Source organism: Oryza brachyantha, chromosome 11 (assembly GCF_000231095.2).
Source record: "Oryza brachyantha chromosome 11, ObraRS2, whole genome shotgun sequence".
NCBI classification, from domain to species: Eukaryota; Viridiplantae; Streptophyta; class Magnoliopsida; order Poales; family Poaceae; genus Oryza; species Oryza brachyantha.
In genome coordinates, this window is record NC_023173.2 from 14,834,242 (window position 1) to 14,857,385 (window position 23,144).

General features: G+C 44.3%; 1 pseudogene; it reads right to left on the reverse strand.

The window, feature by feature from the left end:
• Window positions 1-17,033: 17,033 nt before the first annotated feature.
• LOC121055782 lies at window positions 17,034-19,557 on the reverse strand (annotated as a pseudogene).
• Between the last annotated feature and the right edge of the window lie 3,587 nt (window positions 19,558-23,144).

A 23,144-nucleotide genomic window follows, 5' to 3' on the forward strand; every position in this document is an offset into this window, starting at 1 on the left:
ATAACAATATTAAATAACAACATGCATATACAAGCTAAACCTAGAAGATCAGACTAAACCAAGGCAGTTCAGGTTTAAACATGACCAAGCATGAAATCAAGGTAACACTGTAGAATACTGATAATTATCTATTAAACCATCGTAATCTATCGGCTTATCTGCTAAGCTCAGTAGATTAGACAAACTTCTGAAAGCATATCAGACCAAATCGACATAGATTGGACAAAACTGAGATAATATGTAATCTAGAACAATAATTACAGAAAATATGACGATATATAAACTTAACAAGCAAATCGATAAATTACTTGGGATAAGGCTGGCTAGAACTCTGGCAAAAAGACTATGCAAACATCCAATCTAATCTGTAAACATAAACTCAGCAAACCAGATTGATTGGACTAAACCGAGGCCGAATCAAGCGTGCGAATCCATGTTGACAAATTGGACGAAATATCAGAATAACCTTGATCGATAACCTCTACTACTACTCCAAACTAATAGATAGATCGAAATAACAACAAGTCTCAGATAAACCGTCGAACAAACTAGATGGAAGATCGAACTAAATTGAGACGGTTCTATCTAGTTGATCCAACGGATTGACAATTACGAATTCACATTGCAAAGTTGACAAACCTCGCGCCGAGAGCTCGTTCACATCGAAGATTGTGGCGATGCACCGAAAATTGTATTGATCATATGATTGGTTATATTTTACAAGCCACTAGGTGTTGTATTTATACTCCTAAAACTAACTAGAATATGATACGAACTCGTATCTATTACCTAACTTATTACACACGGATTCTATTTAAAGATATTGCCTAAAACAAACTCTAATATTTACAAATATTGCTTCTCACGGACTATTCTTGTTTCTTGAATCTATATGCATCATCTACAGGCCCAATCGGACTTTTCTCCTAATCCGAGTCAATTTCCATTGGCTTCATCCGACTCGCTTTCCAATTGCTTAGTTCGATTGCTTCACTTCCTATCCGATTTAGTTATTTCCCCCACTTTTCTCTCCAATGGCTATTTCTAAATTTTGGCGTTGAAGGATCCCTTCCATGCCCCTGTCGTTACATTTCATCATTTGACCGTTAGGTTTATGACAAATGTCTTTAATCCCCTTGATGATTTAGGTTTAAATATAAGCTTGACAAAACGATTGAATTTTTTTTGAGTGCATAGTAAGTGCATTTTATGTAACTAATGAGACTAAATAATTAGTATGAAAAGTTTTGACATAAATTTTAAAATAAAACAAATAAATTAAATTTTTATTTAAAATTTAATAGGACAATAGATTTTTTATTGGGAGCACTCTTAAAAATATCGCGAGCATTGGTAAGTTCTATCTTTGTATGAACGCTCATTTTCATGACTTTACAAAAATAAAATAAATACATATTTTTATTATTTTATCTAAAAATAAATTTTGTCATAAATAATGTATCGCACAACAAACTCATAACTATTAATAGTCTCATGGGATAAATTTTTACATTTTCAATAACGTGTTAACGCTAGATTTTGGCAAATAGCCATTATGGATTAAAGCACGACTAAAGACCGAATCGGACAGAGAAGGGGAATCAGCTAGAAAAAGAGATTGAAGACAATACAGATTCAGCCGATAGAGTTTGAGTCGGACAGGGATTGGAGTTCGATTGGACCCAGAAGCTTAGAGATAGATTTGGTGTTAATCAAGAGTCTGTGTAAATTAATTAGTTTTTATCTTAGAGTTTGTTTAGGATTTTATATCTAATTAGAGTTTGAGTGTAATACGTTAGTTGCTAATACGGATCCTTATATAGTTAGGTTAGTTAGATCCTGGGATATAAATATGTGATCTTGTAGCTTTGTAAAAACAACAATAGGACTGTCTTGATTAAGTTCGATCTCCCGCCTAGCTGATCGGCGGTTTGAGTTCTATTATTGCTTTAATTTACTTGTATTTTAGAGTGGTAGTAGATCTCGATCAAGTCCTCATGAGTTTCTTTGTTCGATCTGTCAGTATGAACTTGTCTAACTTGATTCTGTCTTGGTTTGGTCCGATCAATCTGGTAGGTTAAGTTTGTATTGTTGGATTGGATCGAGAGCTCGTGAGGGCTTATCGCTGGAGTTCTAGCCAGCATTATCCCAAGTAATTCATTGGCTTGTTTGTTAAGTTCATCGATCTTCATGTTTTCCTATAATTATATCGCGCTTGACTACATGCTGTCTTGGTTAGGTCTAATCTATGTATGTCTAGCTCGATCTGGTTATAGAGTCCTATCGGCTGAGATTAATGAATAGGCTGGTAGATTACGCTGTTTCGATATCCAGTTGCTAGTATGTTGTAATATTTTAGTGACTTCATGCATGTTTACGAATAGATCTGAACTGTGTCGGTTGAGTCCGATCGTCTAGGTCTAGCGCGAATATGTATGCGATTAATTACTATTGTTTTGTATTCATAATCGGAATAGCAATTAAGTTTATCTTAAATTCCATGTTTAGTCTCCTATCGGTTGCTGATTGCATGTACGATAAGTATCAGATCGGTCCGATCGGCTGGTTAATCTTAAGACTGTCTTGGTCAAGTTCGATCTCTTAAGGTTAATTGGTTGATTGGGCTATTTGGTGATTATCCTACCTCTAATTCAGCTGATTGAGCATATTTTATTCACCACCATGAAATTCTTGTAAATTCGATCATCTAGTTTATTGGCTAGGGTCCTCGAACGGTATCGGCTATCCGGCCGATAGCGGTTTCGGGTTTAACTGTTTTTTCATGTTATATCTTTTCAGTTACAGGATCAAACTGACTACCACGCACAACATTCTAAGAATTAGGTCCTGCACTGGAGTGGTCTTAGATTCAACTCCAGGCATTCGTGTGTGACACGTTGTTATATTCAGCGTCAACATTAATGTGATTCATAAATCTCTATGTTTATCCAAACGATAAAATGGTCAATTTTATACAAACTAGATGGTTAACTAACGGTCAACTGACAAGAGGGGTATGGAAGGGACCAGATATCAAATTTTTGGGGCTATATAAGGAAGTAAGTAAAATTCAGGGGCATTGAAGAGATTAGCTAAAGCTTTAGGGGTATACTAGAGATTATCCCTACATCAAATAACAAAGTTGTCTCCAAGAAGTTGGGGCCCCGGAACAAAATACAAGTTGTGGCCTTATATTAAAGAAAATTAATTTGTCAATATAAACAAGGACCTTATGTCAAGCCCTGAGTTTTACCCTAGCCAAAAGTAATTAAATAAATCACCAAAAATCAATTTGTTTAATTAATTCAGGAGAATAACTTTGTGTAAATTAATTTCATTATTTGGAAGTTCAGAATATTCTAAAATATCCCCAAGCGCTTAAAAGATTAACAGGATTTAAAGAGAAATTTTAGTGCATTAAAAATCGATAAAATTGGAGATAATTCATTTCTGTTTTTTGTTTTTCCTCTTCTTCCTTTTTCTCTCCTTTTCCCTTCTTTCTTTCTCCCTTTTCCTCATTCTTTTCTCTCTTTTCCTTTTCTTGTCCCTCTCCAGCCTAGCGGGCCGCCGGCCTTTCCCTCCCCGCCGGCCCAACTTCCCCCCTCTCTCCCTCATCGGCCCACTCTCCTTCCCTCCTCTCTCTCGGTCTACTCCGGCCTCCTCCCCCTCTCCCCCGCATTGGGCCGAGGCCCAGCCGGCCTCCCCACTCGCGCCCGGAGTCCACGACACTTCCCTCTCCTCCCTACTGACAGGTGGGGCCCACCTGCCAGCTTCGCCTCCCACCTCCGGCAGCCGCGGCAACCGCCACGCCGCACGCCACGTCCGCACGCGCCGCCCGACTCCTCCACGCTAACCTCACGCGCGCCTGCCGACCACCTCCATGCCTCACCACCGGCCGCGTTTGCGCTGTAGCACCATGTCCCGAACCAGTCGTCGCCGCTCTTCGCGCCTACATGCAACTACTGCTCTCTGCCCTCACCGCGTGCCGCGTCAGCACCTGCCGCCGCCTCCCTCGCATACGCCAACGGCCGTCGCGCAACCTGCCGCCCCACCTTCTCTTCTAACCGTCGCCTCCTCTCTTCTCACCATGCGCAACCACTGCCCCGCTTCTCCCGCACTTGCACCGACCGCGCCGCAACCACCGCCCTCAGCCGCCGCCTCCCGCCGCTATATATTTCCCCCTTACCTCACGTTGCTGCCCTCCTCCGCCTCAACCTTGCGCTCGCCCTTTTCCGCCGTTCAACCTTGCCGCTGCTTCCGTCGTCCATCGCCGAACGCCGACCTCACCGCCGCCTCGGTCTCGTCGAATCGCCACCGTCATCACCGCCACTGGTGAGCACCTCCCTCTCCTCTCTCCCTCTTTTTCTTCTTGCGTCGCTGCCATCGGTCATGCGCCGCCGTCGCGTGCATGTGTCGTCCGTCCCCGTCATCGCCACATCCCGACGCCATTGGCTCCACGTCGTTGTCGCCGTCAAGTCACAGCCATCGCCTGTGCCCCGCTAGCGTCGCCTCGGGTCATCGACGCCATTTGTACCGTTGCCATCTCCTGGCGCCGCTTCCTCGTTTACCGCCGTGGCTTTGCCGGTAGCCGCGCGCCACCGTCGTCAGTCGCCGTTGCCGGTCAACGGTCACCACCATCGCCAGCCATCGTCGGCGCTCCATCGCTGCCCGCGTCACCGTCGGGCCAAACCGAGGCCACCCCCTCTTCCCTACCCTCTCTGTTTCCCTCTCTCTCTGGGCAGCGGGCCTAGCCCGTCAGCCCCTCTCTTCCCCTGACAGGCCCCACCCCTCTCTATCCCCTCGGCTTGGGCCACTAGCCCATGGCCCCGGTTGTCAGTGCCTCTCTCTCCCAGGGCTGATGTCATGATCTCCATTTATTGCGCAATAAATGACTTAGGACTTTTTTCTGTTTAGACTAAAAACCCAAGAAACTTCTAAAAATCATAGAAAATTCATATAGTCTTCATTTTAGTCCATTCAAATTTCATTAAATCTAAAAAAAATTCAAGAATCCATTAAAAGTAGTTTCTTTCTCTGTTTCGATAGTTTTATAGCATGTTTTTGTTTGTTTGCTCTTTGTCTTAGGTTCAAACCCCGTCGATGCGCTGGTTTTTTTCGAGATCATCACCGAAGTTCCTCATAGTTCAGAACAAGGCAAGTGGCACCCTGTCCTTGAACATATTGATCTGATATTTGTAAAAATTCCCTGTTGCATATTCAAACATGCATTCTTTTAATTATTTTACTTTATTTATTTATTGGGCATTTACCTATTATTTAACCGTTGATTATTATTCAATATTCTTGTTATACTAGGGAAAAATTTTACTAGATTTAGGGTTAGGAAATGCTTAGCCATGCGTAATTCAACTAGTTCACGGATTATTATTTAATTAATACTAGACTTTAATAGTTGTTGTTTATGATTCATTACCCGGTGAGGGTTAATGCTAACTAAAATGTTGCTTAATGATGAGCTGTGGGTGCATGGTTTGAGAGTCGCACCCACGGCAATTAAGGACCGGTTCTCGGGAAATTCTGGAAGCTTGCATGTACTAACCACAAACTAGAGTGGGCAACGGTGGGACTCATAGCTTACTTTTTCCCTATTCGATATACCCAGGTAAGGGTGGGCGTGATGGAGTATGGATGGACCCCACGACGGTATATACTACTTCTGTATTTACATAGTCACAAGAGGGGGCTACTCGACTTGGTGTAAACGAGGGGGCGAAACTTGCAGTGTGGTGCAATTGATTAGGGAGGGTTAGATGAAAGGTTTTATCATGGTTTCTATTCCACAGTATCGTGGTGATACGTCAGTGCATGGCAACGTGTGTGAGCATGTCTTATAGGTAAAGTTGTACACCTCTGATCAGAGTAAAACTATTCGAATAGCCATGCTCACGGTTATGGGGGAACTGCCAGACTCGCTGTGATTAGTCACACCTTTAATAACTTGATTAATTTGGAACTGGTTTGACCCTGTCACAACGTGGTGTAACGTTAGGCAGTAGTTTGGGTCTATCGCAACATGGTGTAACTTTGGACAGTGTAGTTTGGGCCTGTTGCAACGAGGTATAACATTGGACAGTTGATGATTATTTTAAATGTTTACTTTATGTTTTAGTCCATTCTGTTTTATTTACTTGTTTTGCTAAATATTGTTGTTTTATGCAAACTAACTCTAGCCTCTCCTTGTTACCCGCATTTATTTATTCTTCTCTCTTGGGTATTACTTGGTGAGTATTGTGGTTTGTACTCAACTCTGCTTAATTTTTCCCCTACCAGAGCAAGTGGCAGTCTGAGTCAGAAGGAGCTAGTTCACATCACAGAAGTAAGGTTTGTCCGCCATCAAGGCTTGCCTGTGGTGCGGAGCCGTCTTCGCCTATTCAAGATTAGATGGATAGTTTCGTTTCTTTTTCGCTGCATTTCGATGGACAATTGTTTTATATCCTAGACCAAGAATTAATACATGCTATTGTTAAGAAATAGGTGTAAATTTCTAGGGGTGACATCTTATCTCAGATAATCAAATCTTATGAATTGATTGAGGGAAAAACTAATAAGCCAAGAAGCAAACTAGCCAAGAAAGAGGTGGTGAGAGCGTGAGGCAATAGTGCAGCACTCCGGCACCTAGGGGGGTGTAAGTGGGCCTGCCCACCAACCCACTTATAGGCCAATTAAGTGGGTAGCCTGACGGGTTACTCACTTAATTGGCCTATAAGCGGGTTGATGGGCCAGCCCACTTACACCCTTACCAGCACCTGCACACACACACTGTGAGGTTGGCACTGGCACTACCTAACAGAGAGCTAATATGTGGTGTAGCGTATTTGACCAGCGCGGCCTAACGGCCAGGCGCACAGCTGCTCGCGCCTAGGCCGGCACTCGCCCGGTTAGTCCTTGTGGCCTCACCGACTTCGCTGGTCACTGCGTCTGTGTGGTCGCCTCATTGTTCCATACTTGCATGCATCTCGTCACGTCGCAACCGTGATTGGGAAGATCGAAGCGATGCGATTTTTTGGTAGTCTATACTTGCCACACCCGGAGTTTCTATCCTAAGCCAAAATTGTAAAAGAAATTGGTAAATAATAATTGACTTAATTAACTCAGGAAAAACCTCTCTAAAGGAATAAATTAAATTAAACTGAAGTTCGTAAGTCATTAACTAGATTTAAACTCAAATTACAGAGCATAAAATTTTGCTCCAAAAATTAATTTAAAACTCGGTAAAAAGTGAGGCTTTTTCTTTTTCCCTTTTCCTCTCTTTTTCCCTTTTTTTTTTCCGGATTTGGGCCGCAGCCCAAATCTCCTTCCCTTCCTTTCTCTTCCTCCTCCCTTCTCCTCTTGGTGCGGCCCATCCTCCCCTCCCCGCCGCGCGTACTGCCTCTCGCCTGGGCCACAAATCACCCAGCCCAGCTCGCCTCCCCGCCATCGTCGCGCCCGCAACAGCCGCCGCCTTTTCCGCCGCCATGGCTGATTCGGCCGCAACCGCCACCTCTGCCCTAGCTGCGCCACCTCCCCCTGTAAAGCCCCACTGCCGCCGCGCCCGTTCCCCGAGCCGCCACCGCACTTAAATCCCGCCGCCACCGATCAGTCTCGCCCTCCGCCACCGTGTTCACTTGCTGCCGGCCGTCACCCCGCGTTCCGCGATCTCGCCGACTCACTGCTGTCCTTCTTGCCGACGGTGAGCATCTCCTTCCCCTCTCCCTCCCTCTTCCCCTTCGGCCACCACCGCCGGCCCATGTGCCGCCGTCATGCGCGTGCGCCACCGGCCGGCACCGACGCGTCGTCCCGGCGCTGTCTCCCTCACCGTCGCCGATGTGACCCCACCACCATCGGAGCGTCGCCGGGTCCATTACGCTGTCGCCGTCGTCTCCCCGAGCCAACACCGCCCTCCGCTGCCCTCCTGTTAGCGCGGCTGCCGCCTCCGTCGCCCCGCTGGTCCGCAGTCGCCTGTCAGTTCACGCCGCTCGCCACTCGTCCGCCGATGCCGCTCGGCCGAACGCCTATGCCCTCCCCTGTTCTACCGGCGCTGTCCCCCTGTTTTGTGCCCCTGCCGACGGGCCCCACCCGTCAGTCCCCCCTCCCTTCCCCCTTTCCTCTCTCTCCTCCGTGGACCCCACTGGTCACTCTCCCTTCCCCCTTCCTCTCTCGCCGACAGGTAGACCCCACCTGTCTGCCACCTCCTCTCTTCTCGCTGACGTCAGCGCCTCACTTTATTGGGCACTAATTGATTTAGGACTTCCTGTTTAGTTTAAAAAACCCAGAAAACTTCTAAAATTCATAACTAATTCATCCGGTCTCTATTTAAGTCCATTCTAATTTTATTAAATTCATAAAATTGCCAAGAATCCATTAAAAATACTTTCTTGTGCGGTTTCAGTAGAGTTTATGCCTGTTTTATTTATTTTTGTGCTTTGTCACTTAGATTCAAAGCCCGCCGACGTGCCGATTTACTTCGAAATCATCGTCGAAGTACCTCAGGGAGTTGAACAAGGCAAGTGGCACTCATATTTGATCATGTTGAACCTATTATTGCAAATTCTCTGCTTTATTTGTTCAAACAATTTTTGTTTTAATCAAATTATTTATTGTATTTATTTTACGGGTAACCTATTATTATGCTGTTGTTTATCCATCTTTATTCATGTTATACCAGGGGTAACTTGAGTAGAGTTAGGCCTAGGTAATGCTTAGTCTGGCTTAGAACAAGTAGCTCATGAGATTACACATTAATCATTATTAGTTCTTGATAGCTGTTAATGATGATTTAATACCCGGTTCGGGTTAATGCCAACTAAAATGTTGATAACGGCGGGCTTTGGGTGCATGGTTTTGAGAGTGGCGCCCATGGCAATTAAGGACCGGTTCGCAGGAAACCCTGAAAGTTATTTCCGTGCTAACCACAAGCCAGAATGGGCAATGGTAAGATTTGGAGTATAATTGTAAACTATTCGACGTACCCAGGCTAGGGTGAGCGTGGTGGTGTATGGATGGGAGTCGGGTTGTAACGATGGCCTATGCTGCTTTCGGATTTGCCTAGGCACAAGAGGTGACTGCTTGCCTTGGTGTAGAGGGGGAGCGAAACCTGCAGTGTGGTGCGATTCAATAGGAAAGGTTATGCGACGGTCCTATCATAGTTTCCTATTCGGTATGCCATGGTGGTATGTCGGTGCACGTTCAAGTGTAGTGGAACTCTGTCTTGTGAGTATAGTAGTACACATCTGATCAGAGTAAAACTTATTCGAATAGCCGTGCCCGCGGTTATTGGGCGAACTGCCAGATTCACTGTGATTAGTCAAACCTTTAATGACTTGAGTAAACTAACTTTCACTTGGGACTACTACAATGTAGTGTACCGTTGAGTAGTGGTTGGGCCTGTTGCAATGTGGTGTAACATTGGACAGTGATGTGGTATTTTACAACCGTTATTTATTTATTCTTTTATTTACTTAATTACCTTTACTTCAGTTTAAATCTCTGTTATTTATTAAATGCTGCTTTATTGCAACTAATCTTAGCCAATCCTTGATGATCCTTTGCATCATTTATTACTCTCTTTTTCCATGCTACTTGTTGAGCACGGTGATTTGTACTCAACCTTGCGTAATTTCCCCCTTCAGAGCAAGAAGATGAATTCGATTGAGGTGACTCTCAGGAGTAGGCTGTCCGCCATTGAAGTGTTGCCTATGGACTAGAGCCGTACCCACTGGAGCTGGTCTGCGTTATCTTTTCCACTATATTTTCATTAGATTAATGTTATTTTTCAGTTGTGTCTAAGAACGATGGTTCTGTAATCAACATGTCTTTTTGTGTACCCTAGCTAGTCCTGGACAGAGATTTTTAATATACAATTAAGTTCAGAAATTCGTGTGAGGAATTTCTAGGCGTGACAACATATCAAAGACACCTACAATCCTACTAAAACTCAACATAGCCAAAGCCTTTGACTCGGTGAGCTAGCCATATCTAATTGATCACCTGTGGAGCATGGGGTTTGGAACAAGATGGATCAAATGGGTTGTTACAATTCTTGCAAACACATCCTTCGAAGAAATCCTCAACGGAGTAGCAGGCTCAAGCTTCAAGCATAGCCGAGGACTTTGGCAGGGAGACACCCTATCCCCAATGTTGTTTATCCTAGCAATTGAACCACTCTAAGGCCAGTATCGATGGTTAGATTCACTACACGGTTTCCACAACAGTTAACTCGATGAAACGATACATTAAATAACTACTTATAATGCAATGTTTCATTGTATCATTTTCAAAGCTAAATAAAGCATTTAATTACTGCTAGAAGTTTAATTGCATGCAAACAATGTTTCATTGTATGAAAGTCCTCAAGCCCCTCAATGCGAGTTTTATGGCGTTATCGAGGACATGGTAACGGTGCCCAAAGGTTTCATGGCCATGAAACGAATTTCCTCTTTCTTCTTATAGTTTCATGTAAATATTTCCTTCTGTGTTGATGTGTCATCTAATTAATATGCATGATACCTTCACGAAACCCCCATTAAGACTGGCCTAAGTGCTACTAGCCATGGCATAGGATGCATGTCTTCTTCAAATGGTCTCACCTCGAACAGGAAACCTCAACATTATGCTATGTGATGATGATGGCATTGTCGTCATCAACCTAGATCCACATGAAGCTAAAGGCGTAGCAACCATCCTTAAGATTTTTGGATGAGCTATACGAATGGTTACTAACCTGCAAAAACAAAAATCTACCCTATCTGATGTGAGCACAATGATCTCAGGCTAATCCTACAACACTTGTCGGGGCAGCAAAAGGATTTCCCCTGCACTTACCTTGGTTTACCACGACACATCAGAAAACTCAAGAAAACAAATTCCCAATCGGTCATCGACAAAATGGCGGCCAGACTACCAAAATGGAGGGGAAGATTGTTAACAAAAGTGGGCAGCAATTGTCACACCCGGAGTTTCCTTCCTAAGCCTAAATTCGTAAAAGAAATTGTTAAGTACCAATTTGCTTAATTAACTCAGGAAAAGCCCCACTAAAAGAACTAATTTAATTAAATGGAAGTCCGCAAAGCATTAACGAGATTTAAACCCCAATTACATATTATAAAATTTTACTCCAAAATTTAATTTAAAACTCAGCAAACAGCGAGGCTTCTTTTCTCCTTTTTCCTCCCTTTTTTCCCTCCTTTTCTTTTTTCGGGTTTGGGCCACAGCCCAAATCTCCTTTCTCTCTCTCCTCCTTTTTCCTCAATCCTCCTCCTTTTTCCTCAATCCTCCTCCTTCCCTTCTCCTAGCCCAGCCAGTCGTCCTAGTTCGCTGCGCCCACACAGAAGTGCTCTTTTCCTCTCACCTCCTCCTCCCTCCTAGCCCAAGTTAGCTCGCTGCCGCCGCCGTGGCCAACTCGGTCTCTGCCTCTGCAACTGTCGCTGCCGTGTGCGCCTCAGAGTTCACAATCCGCCCTAGCCGGCCGCACAACCTATAAATTCCACCTCCCCGCACGCCGCCGTCCCTTGCCGCCGATCGATCTCGACGCTCGTGCCTCGCCACTCTCATCGCCGGTTGTCACCCCGTGTCTCGTCGCCTCGCCCACTCATCCCCACCTTCGCTGCCGCCCGCCGGTGAGCACCTCCTCTCTCCCTCCCTCTTTTCCCCTTCAGCCGTCGCCATCGGCTCGTGTGCCGCCGCCACGCACACGCTCCGTTGGTCGCTGCAAGCACGCTGTCCTGGCGTAGTCCCCCTCGCCTCGTCGACTCGCCAAACCCACTCCCGCCATCGATAAGCTGCTGCCGTCTCCTCTCCCCCTTTCTTTCCCTCTTCGTGTGCCGTTGCCAAAGCCGCCGCCGTCGCGCGCATGCGCGTTCCGGCCATCGCCGTCGTCCTTCCGTCAGTCGCCTCCTTCGCCTCACCGTCGCCGGTGCACTGCCGTGCTCGCCGCATCATCGTCGCCGTCTCCCCAAGCCGGTCGCCGTCCTCCCCTTGTGCCGTCGCTCGTCGGTTTGCCATCGGTCCACACCATCGACGTCGCCTGCTTGGCCGGCGTCTTCCCCCTCCCCTGTTCGGCCAGAGCCGGCACTGACCAGTGGGGTCCACCCGTCGGTCTCTCTCTTCTCTCTCTCACCTCCCCATGGGGCCCCCTCGCCAGCCATTGGCCGCCCTCATCCTCTCTCTCCTCCCCTCAGGCCCACTTGTGAGTCGCCTCCTCTCTCCTTGTTGACTTCAGTAAGCCTTCTTTATTGCGTAATAAATGCTATTTAGGACTTTCTGTTTAGTTAAAAAATACAGAAAACTTCTAAAATTCATAACTAATTCGTCCGGTCTCCGTTTATGTCCATTCAAATTTCATTAAATTTATAAAATTACCAAGAGTCCATTAAAAATACTTTCTTGTGCTGTTTCAGTAGAGTTTGTGCCTGTTTTATTTATTTTTGTGGTTTGTCGCTTAGATTCGGAGCCCGCCGACGCGCCGATTTACTCCAAAATTGTCGCTGAAGTACCCTAGAAAGTTGAACAAGGCAAGTGGCATTCACCTTTGATCATATTGAACCTATTATTGCAAAATCCCTGCTTATTTATTCAAACATACATTGTTTTAATTAAAGTATTTACTGTATTTATTTTACGGGTAACCTATTATTAGGTCGTTGTTTATCCATCTTTATGCATGTTATACCATGGGTAAATTGAGTAGAGCTAGGCCTAGGTAATGCTTAGCTTTTCTTAGAATAAGTAGCTCATGGGTTCACACATTAATCATTACTAGTTCTGAATAGTTGATAATGATGATTTAATTCCCGATATGGGTTAATGCCAACTAAAATATTAATAATAGTGGGCTGTGGGTGCATGGTTTTGATAGTCACGCCCATGGCAATTAAGGACCGGTTCACAGAAAACCCAGGAAGTTATTTTAGTGCTAACCACAAGCTAGAATGGGCAACGGTGGGATTGGAAGTGTGATTTCGAACTATTCGACATACCCAGTCTAGAGTGAGCATGATGGAGTATGGATGTGAATCATGGTGTAACGATGGCTTATGTTGCTTCTAGATTCGCCTAGGCACAAGAGGGGGCTACCCGCCTTGGTTTAACGGGGGAGCAAATCCTGCAGTATGGTGCGATTGAATAGAGAGGGTTATGCGACGGGTCCTTTCAAAGTTTTCTTTCCGGTATGTCATGGTGGTATGTCGGCGCACATTCAAGTGTAGTGAGACTGTGTCTTGTGGGTGCAGTAGTACACCTTTCATCAGAGTAAACCTATTCGAATAGTCGTGCCCGCGGTTATAGGGCGAACTGCTAGATTCACTATGATTAGTCGAACCTTTAATGACTTGAGTAAACTGGCTTTCACTTGGGACTACTGCAACGTGGGCGTAACGTTGAGTAGTGGTTGAGCCTGTCGTAACGTGGTGTAACGTTCAACAGTGATGTTGATACTTTACAACTGTTATTTACTTACTTACAAATGTATCTTTATTCTACTTAAATCTCTGTTATTTATTAAATGCTGCTTTATCGCAACTAACCTTAGCTTATTCCTTGTGATCCATTGCATCATTTATTACTCCTATTCCATGCTACTTGTTGAGTACGGTGGTTTGTACTCCGTCTTGTGTAATTCCCCCCTTCAGAGCTAGAGGTCGAATCCGATGGAGGTGACTCTCATGAGTAAGCTATCCCGTCGAAGTCGTTGCATGTGGACTAGAGCCGTGGCCCACTGGAGCTAGTCTGCGTTATCTTTTCGGTGCATCTTCGTTAGTTTAAATGTTATTTTCAGTTGTTTCTAAGAACGATAGTTACGTAATCAACATTGTCTTTTTTGTACCCTGGTTGGTCCTGGATAGAGATTTTAATACACAATTAAGTTTAAAAATTCGTGTGAGAAATTTCTGGGCGTGACAAGTTCGTCTCAGAGTCACCTTTGACCGTAGGATCAACCCAATGGAAACCCTGAAAGCCCTTTGTTTTTCATGTTTGTGCATCTGTTTTTAAAAGTTAGAGTTGCTTTGAAAACGAGTGAGTGCATTTTGAAAGCGTGAGTTGTTTCAAAAGTCAAAGCTCTTTGGTTGAAAAGCATGAGTAAAATAATTAACGAGTAAAACTTTATTTACTTTGTTTCTTTTATCGTTTAATTTGTCTTGAAATAAATTTTTTGCATCCATTGATTCTAAATCCTTGATATTCTTTCGATGGCCGAACTTCCGAAGATGCACCGAGGTCAGGAAATGGATCATTTCGTGGCAGGGCTGAGCAGGATGGTCTTCACAACAGGGTATCCTTATGATCCTGAGTACACCGCAGTTCACCGTCTAAGCGGGGAATTTCCACACAGGGTTAGATTAGAGTTACACAGAATACCAAACTACCTTCCTAACTTGGAAGTAGTCGCGCCCGGGGGCACGCATGAGCATGCATGCCAGGAAGCCGCTTATAGCATGATGGCAGCTGTTAGAGATAGACATGATCCGGATCTCCGCCACACTGCATATCGGTACCATCCCGACTATGGTCCCAATGACATGGTAAGCTCGTTTCGGTCTGCTGAAACAGAGCAAGACACCACCTTCGGCAGAATGTGCACCGTTCTTCAAGGACTTGACCGGATGTACCATGATCTTCATGAAGCAGCTAAGGAGTTGAACGATTGCAAGATCATGAAGATAGACCGTCTCCAGAGTAAAGTTGCTCGTTTGGAGAAGGAGATTGCAAGACTATGAGGTCAACCAGAACCAGGAGGTGCCAGGCTTTGCCTCACCATAAGAAAGAGAACTCATGCACCGCCGCGTGTTCAAGAAGTGTACAGCAGTCTGCCAAACCTTCTGCCTCCAATTCAGATCAACCCCTCCTCACCTACCTAAGTCCGCAGTTTGGAGTTGTGTTATCCTCTCATGCCGCAGGAAACGCCAACGAAGCAGGAGTCACCAACTGGGTCACCGTCTCGTCTTCGCTGCCCAGTGCGGGGATCCTCAAAGAAGTCAAGATTGAGAATTCCCGGAGCCGTTCTGAAGACGGAGATGAAGAAGGAGAGCCAGCAGTCAACTCTGGTGGTCATCGTAGTTCGTCGGAGCAGTGAACGTTTTCCCCTTAGAAGTTGTGTTAGTTTTTGTGTATTAGGTTTGCTTCGTTTGGGGTTAGTTGTGCACCATGACTAGTAGTAGAGTTATGGTCGTGCTACCAGGAGTTGTGTGCTTTTTAAATGTGTTTCTAAGCAAGACAATTGTAGTTAATTAATTCAATAAAACCCTTTTCTTAGTTGTCTCTTTTTGTCCTTTGTTCTCCATGTGCTCTCGTCGTCGCAATAGATGGTGAACACTCGCAATGCCAACCGTGACACTGATGAAAGTGAGACTACTCAAGGAGTTCACCATGGAGCAACACCACCGCCGCCGTTGGAGAACCCAACTCTGGCTCAAGTTGTGGCCAACCAAACTCAGATGATCAGCCTAATGGTGTAGCAGATGCAGCAGCATACTCAGATGATGCAACAGATAGCCAACCACCACCACCAGCAGCAGAAATTGATGGTTGATCCCCATCAGGCTGAGATTGATGATACTCAGGCCTCACATGTTTTTTTTAAGTAAGGGGTGTATATTAAATTAGGAGAGCAGAAATTTAATTACAAGAGAGTGGAAAAGCGGAGGGGTTACAACAAGAGCCGCATCATGGAGACGCAAGTTCTAAACAATCATCCTACAGGGTTACCAGCAATCCCTTCCTGGGCGGTCATTAGGGCAACCAGCCCACGTGCTCCGCAGTCGCGCCAAAGGGTCATCTTTGGAGTGTCATTTTTGCAAATCTTCCATTAGCGATCAGCTGACAAAGTTTGTCCGAGGCTACTAGGCTTCCTTACGCACCGGCATTGTCATCACCTTTCCAAGGAAGGCCCGGCACTTCTTCTCGATAGATTTAACCTCCCAAGTGGGGAGTTGAGTCACTGACATGAAGTAAATGGCCATCAGAACGTGCTTGATCAGGGCCTTTCCCTTAGAAATTCAACTCTGAAGACCCTCAAATACCACAACGACTGAAAATATATTCATAGAAAATCAGAACTCAGATGCTACCATATGACCCCCCTCCCCCCCCCCCCCCCAAAAAAAAAGGAAAATACATGCAAGTTTTTACTACCTGTGTAATTACATGCAAGATTGCTAGGTCTTTGTCAGTGTTGTCGTTGTTGAGAACTATACTCTGATAGCTAAGGGTGTAAGTGGGCCAGCCCGAAACCCGCTTATAGGCCAATTAAGCAGGTTGGCCACCGGATTACCCACTTAATTAATCTATAAGCGGGTTCGCGGGCTGGCCCACTTACACCCCTACTGGTAGCTGGTGGTGCTTTCCATTTCCTCAGCTGATTGGACATAAGCTACAAGATGTTGAGATGATCCATAAGAACATACAACCACCAAGTTGCACAACTGAATTGAAAAGTGGAAGCAGAGTGTTTTCCTAGGACGTTAATAGATTTTGCAATCATGGATAAATTAAATTGCTCATAATTGAGAAAGCAGTTACTACATTCACGTTAACAAAAAATTGCATATGCAACTAATAACTGTAAGATTACTATGTTCAGATAATCAAAATAAAATCATAGTTACAACTAATAATTAAAAAAATTATCTATTTTCAGGAATAATTGGAACATGTGATAGTTACCTTTTGGATACGGAATGTTAAATTTCTCCTGAAAACAAAGAATATCCAATGTTTTAATAATACTAAATAAGTATTAGCACAACTGCAAATAACTAGAACGTTATCAATAGATTTCAGATACCACATTTGCACAAATATATACTCAGCATTATCACACTATGAAATTATAAACCGATGTGATTACTGGTTTTTGTTCCTGAAAGGAAGTGCCAAGGCCACAGATTATACAGGTGAAACGATGGAGGCCGGCCTCCTGTGTCGCGGCCCACGATCACGGTAGCTGAGAAATAAGCACTGCTTGGGGGAGGCAAGGCGCATAAACGGGAAAGGCAGACATCGAGAGAGAGAGAGAGAGAGAGAGAGAGAGAGAGATGGAATAACTTTTTTTCTTGATTGTCTGTTCACGGTAATACAGACTCCTTTAAATAGCTTTCTAAACTTATCTCTAATTTAACTCATATGACTTATCCCTAGCAAACTCTCAACAACTCCTAGACGTAATCTGAACAGAAAAAACTCCAAGACATAATCCAAAATTCCAAATATATTACAACTCCTGAATCCTGAAACTTAATTGTCGTGCCCAATCTTTTCAGCTGCTTGCCGTGCGCTAGACTGCCGATGCCCTCGTTGATACAAAATTCCCCACATAACAGGAAGTCATGTGGGTAGTATTTTTGTTGGGTATTTTGTAAGTGTGCCTCAATTATATGCTAATATGCAGTGCATAAACAAACAAAGACAGTTTGCATTGAAAGAGGATCAGAAATCTGCATAACCTGTTTTCTATGTATCAGCAGCGTTGATGTTAGAGGCATCGCCAACATTAGGAAATATTGCATCAACATCATGACTGTCATCAACATTAGGAAATAATGGATCGATTTCAGAAGCATCAATACTCTTTTTACTACCATCAGTTTTATCTTTACCCATGCAAATCAGTAACTGGTCCTGTAAAGATGGATATAGATCCGTAAATCAGTACACAAGAGTGAACGGACAGATAGCTAGGCATGAACAAGAACCTCCAGATGTAAACATACCGATATAAAAGATATTGCAAGGGGTGTGATGACTACACGGTAATCCAGAATAGAGACTTCAAGGAAATCATACCACAAGTCCTGGATCTCTCAGCACAAGCCTCATTAAACTGCCATGGTGTTTAGTCCAATAAAAATGAATATCAGTATGAGTGAATCTAATAAACGAAAATGTTTGAAACATGGCCATGCAAAAGGGAAGGTTGTCGAACCTCAGAGCTTAAAGTATCCGTGGGGACATTCTTCAGCTTTAGCTTTAGCTTTAAACAAGATCCATCCTTTTGAAGTGGTAGACATAATTCTCCTTTAAATCTTGACACATAGTTACATCGTCCAAGAAACAATCACCCTGAGAAGTACTAGAAATCGATTTTGGATCCAGAACGGACTGCAGCTTCGGCCACACATTCCCTTCTGCGTGCTTATTGCGCAAGTGTTGGAAGAGCGAGTCAATGTCCGGGTTCTTCTTGCCGACGCAATAGGGGCAAATCCAGAACCTCCATGACTTGCATTTCTTGACCAAGCTAATTGCATCAGATATGGTTTGCAGCCTCGACATCGACTTCTCGACTTCATAATTTTTAGCATAATGCTGATGCATCGAATTGAATCCCACAAACAGAAAGCTGTCCTGCTTCTCACTTGGCAATGAGTACCAGTAATCTTTAGATGCCAAGACAATTTTCTGCAGTAAGCGTCCGAGATCAATGCGGATGGAGAATTCCCTCTCTTCAGAGTTCTCACCGGGGACAGATCCAAGTGGTACGTCCTCATCGCTGGGATCAGCTGCCCCCTTCATGTACAACGCCCGATTGCACTCAACTTCCGCAGCAAGGTGCATGTCCAAGAGGAACAAGAGCTTGGCGCGGAACATGGCGAGCACGAGCGAGGTGTCGAACTGATGCGCCTGTTTGTTCAGATCGCTGAGGAGGCGATCCAGAAACGGACGCTTGTCGATGCCCGGGGCGAGGCCGCGCGCGAACTGCACGTCCATGTGTGCGTGGGCGAAGAGGGCGCGCGACGAGTAGCTGTACCGCTCGGCGAGCGCCTTCGCCGGCTTGACCTCCTTGGCCGCGCCGTCGCGCTTGGCGATATCGAGCAGGTCGCGGACGGCGCGCGGGATGACCGTAACAAACACGTGAGCGAGGATCTCGTTGTAGCGGCTGGACGCGGCCGCCTTCGCGTTCGCGATTCTCTCCTTGACGGTGGTGCTCCCGCCGCCGTCGACGAGGTCGTACGCGACGTTGTTCTCGGCGGGGTCGGTGGGGGAGGAGATCCTCATGGCACGGATGATCTCGACGTCGGCACAATCGTCGTTCAAGCACACGAACCGCGCCATCGCCAGGCTGGTGGCGATCTCGACGCAGTTGGAGGCGAGCCGCTGGGCCCGGACGTAGAAGTCCCTGGAGGATTCGAGGTGCGCCCCCCCCCCCCCCCCCGGGTGTCGGGAAGCTGCCCAGAGCGGCGGGCGGTCGACGGAGGACTCCGGGGTGCCTGGCCGCGAGCTCCTCGGCGCGGGCGATCGCCTCGTCGTACCGGCCATCCTCGGAACTCATCCGCAGCGCCGCTGCGGCCTCCTTGCGCAGGGCTCTCGACTCGTCGTCGAGCCCGCCCGCCACCGCCGCCGCCGCGGCCTCCTTCCGCTGTGCCCTGCTGCCTCTGCCCATCGCACGCGAGCGAGGTGTTCGTAAAAATGCGCGCGGGTGAAGCGAGTTGAAGAAATGCGGCTGCGGTGACGACGGTCTTTTTTGGGATCGAAATGCGGCGCTACGAAACAGGACTACAGGAGTATTTAAGAGCTTCTAGAAGGACGAGACGATCGTTTCGAGAGATTTTAGAAAACTGCTGGAAATACTACCAGGTCAAATCTAGAGGCGGTCATTTAGTTAATTCCGTTTGGATCAAAACTCATTGACCAAATAATTTGGTTTTGGTTGGTACGTCTTCGGTCATGACAAAATATGTAACGGATTGAGAGATAAAAAAATCAAGTGGATTATAATAAAATTTTCCTCTAATTTTATTATATGCTTTAAAAGTTAAATAGCACATGATAATAACAAATACTCCATCAATCATGCTACCCTTTCTTCCAACTTATGCTCCAAACCACCAAGATTGCTATAGTTATACGACATTTATTCTAATTGGTTAGCTCACTCAATTTCGTTAATTCATATATTATTTATTATTATCATGTGCTATTTAATTTTCAAAACATATAATAAAAGAGGTTATTGCATAACTGACCCCATTTTGAAAGCCAACTACATATTTGATCTCATTTTTTTCACTTTGCAGATTTGACCCTGTTTTTCAAAAATGAAGGCGCCAACTGACCCTAGTCTAGTCTGTTAAGTGAGCTTAACGGTGTTAAATGAGACATGAATGGACGTTTTACCCTTGCATATTTGACTCTATGTTTATAGCACATTTGACCAAATTTTATACATCTGTCCTGATAGCAAACAATTTAATTGTAATATTTGATTTATTTGCGTTTAATATTTTTGACAAATTTGTTTGATATTTTAGTGAAGTTTAATTAAATTGATGGATTGTATTAAAATTTGAACTAAATTTAGCTCAAATCTGAATTAATTTAAAAAAAATTTTGACATTGTTTTGCCTATTTTAAATGAAATTTTGACAGCTTTTGTCCAAAATTATCAAATTGTGAGGTAAATATACCATGTCAAAATTAATCAATCACAGCACCAACAGCACCAAGCTGTTTTAAGTACTAGTGATGAGCTAAAATATCTTCCACATAACTATGCTTCTAGTAGGCCTGAAATTGAATGGAATCACAATTAGACATGCTGCTCTCATGTGTGGTGGGCCTGAAATTGAATGGAATCACAATCACGAATGGAATCACAGTTAGCATATGCATTTTTCTTACAAATTCATCTGTGCAGGTCGCTTTTCATGTGTGGGTCAACCTTGATGAGGTTGCAAAATACGATTTTGTTGGGCTGAGCCCCGAGGTATGGCTGCCGCTCGCCGCCGCCGCCCCGCCACGCGGGCTGCCCGCGGCCTCCGGGCGCCGCCGCAGCCCGCTGCCTCCCACCGAACCTCCCCGCGCGCGCCGCTGCCGCCTCATCTCGCCGCCGCCCTGCCGGTCGCGCACGCCCTGGCCCGCCGGCCGCGGACGCCCCGTGCGCACGTGTCGCCCTGCCCCGCTGGCCGCCTCCGCTCGCGCCCTGCCTCTCCGGCCGCCGCCGCCTTCTCTCGGCCTCTCTGGTGTCCTTTCGCGTGAGTGAGAGAGAGTGAGAGAGAGATAGCAGATAGGGTTTGAGAGGCGGTATTCTGGTCTTGTAGCGTGTCTTTTTCTTTTTCTTTAAATTTTTTTCACTCCCAAATGACGGTAGCCTAGCTTCAAGGTCAAACGGCCTTCATTTTTAAAAAACGCGGTCAAATCTGTAAAGTGAAAAAAATAGGGTCAAATATATAGTTGGTTCCAAAAATAGGATCAGTTATGTAATAGCCCCATAATAAAAATAGAGGAAAATTTTACTATGATTCACTTGGTTTTTTAATCCCAATCCGTTACATATTTTGTCATGAAGTCCGTACGAACCAAACCAAATTATTTGGTTGTGAGTTTTGATCCAAACCGAATTAATTAAATGACCGCATGTAGTTTTGACTAAAAAGAACTGGTAGTCCCGTTCAAAAAAAGAAAAGAACTGGTAGTATTTTGAGCAGTTTGCTAATTAAAATATCTCGATTATGACTGAATTAATTTCGGTTAGTGAAAAATGCTAATTGAATTTTTACTCGAAAATTTCAGTCTCGATCAATTAGGTTTCAGCCTCAGTTAGTTTGGTTCGGTTCCTTGGTCTTGATTATTTTTGTCCAACTATAGTCAAAATGGTACAGAAATTAACCATCATATCGATACCATCTATGTAAAGGTAATGTGAAAAATTCAGAAACCGTTTTCATAAACATAATATAAAATTGATATAATTTTGGACCGTTTTCATCAAGTGAGTTACCGAAGATGTGGATGACACATAATACGAATACCGAGTTTATCTATAAAGGACTACTTCTGACATATGGGATTAGGGTTTATGGTTACGAAGACAACATGCCTGTAGTTCACTAAAGTATTGTGAGTTATACTTCCACTAGTTTTTTATTTGACGCCGTTGACTTTTGTATATTCGTTTACCGATTCGTCTTATTCAAAATTTGTGTGCAAATTCATAAAATTATAAGTCACGCTTAAAGTCTCTTTCGTAATAAATCAAATCATAATAAAATACCTAACAATTATATAAAATTTTTGAATAAGACAAATAGTCAAATACGAACCAAAAGTCAACAATGTCAAATAAAAAAATTGGATGAAGAAGTTCACCAAAAACAGTAACAAAGTGAGTTGTATGCAAAGCATTTTATAAGTGGGAGAGGTATCAAATCACAACCACAATATGAATTCTTGGTTAATATTTGAAATTCTTAGGCCTTATCTAAGCGAAACAGCCAGTTAGCAACTAAAAATAATTTATAAGTAAAAATTTGACACATGTTCTTATTGTTCTAAAAAGCAAATATAATAAAATAAAATACGATGAAAAATCAAAAAATCTCTCCAAATTAAGTCATAAAATTTAAAATTTGGCTTATGCTTATAAGCCAAAAGCACGAGGCTAAATGATGTTATTTTTTAATTCCATTGTAGTACACAAGCATTCGACTAAGTTCATAGAAAGTTCCACATAATTTAGTGCAATGACGTTGATACGGAAGACAACAATATCAAGCATTGATTTATTCATTGAAAGTTCTACAAAATTTAGTGCAATTACGTTCTACTGGGAGTATTAGTATACGTTAGGTTGAGAAGAGTTCCCAAAGCCATACAAAAGGAAAAACTGTGCTTCAAAACTCCTACAAGAAGCCTTTGTAAGCTTCGAATACAAAGCTGTGAGCCTATGACGGGGAAACAGTAATTAACTCGCAGTTTCGAATACAACGCTATGAACCAGTGATATGGTTTCTTCCAGGCACGCGTACATCTACACCATGGCAAACAGAACTTCAAGCTGGAGACACTCCAAATATCTACTTGATGACCTCGAAAAAGAGAACTTCAGGTTGGAGCCGGCAGTCTCTGAACCGTTCAAGCAACTGGTCCCAAGGATCTACTGTCTGCACAGAGTTGGCAGCTCAGGATTATACAGAGCAGATCAAGTCAAGAAACAAAACATGGCTGCAGCAGACCAAGAAGTTTGTACCTCAACAGTCTTGGCATGACGGATGAGCCACTTGTCCTGGTGGCGACCACACCAGACATAGGATATCTGCAGAGTTTTTGGATGACAAACAACAAATAAGCCGGGTGCATGGAAGCCTGATATATTTGATAGGCATGCTTGTGCTGCTAATTAAGCATATGCCATAATGCAAACAAACCTTACAAAAGGC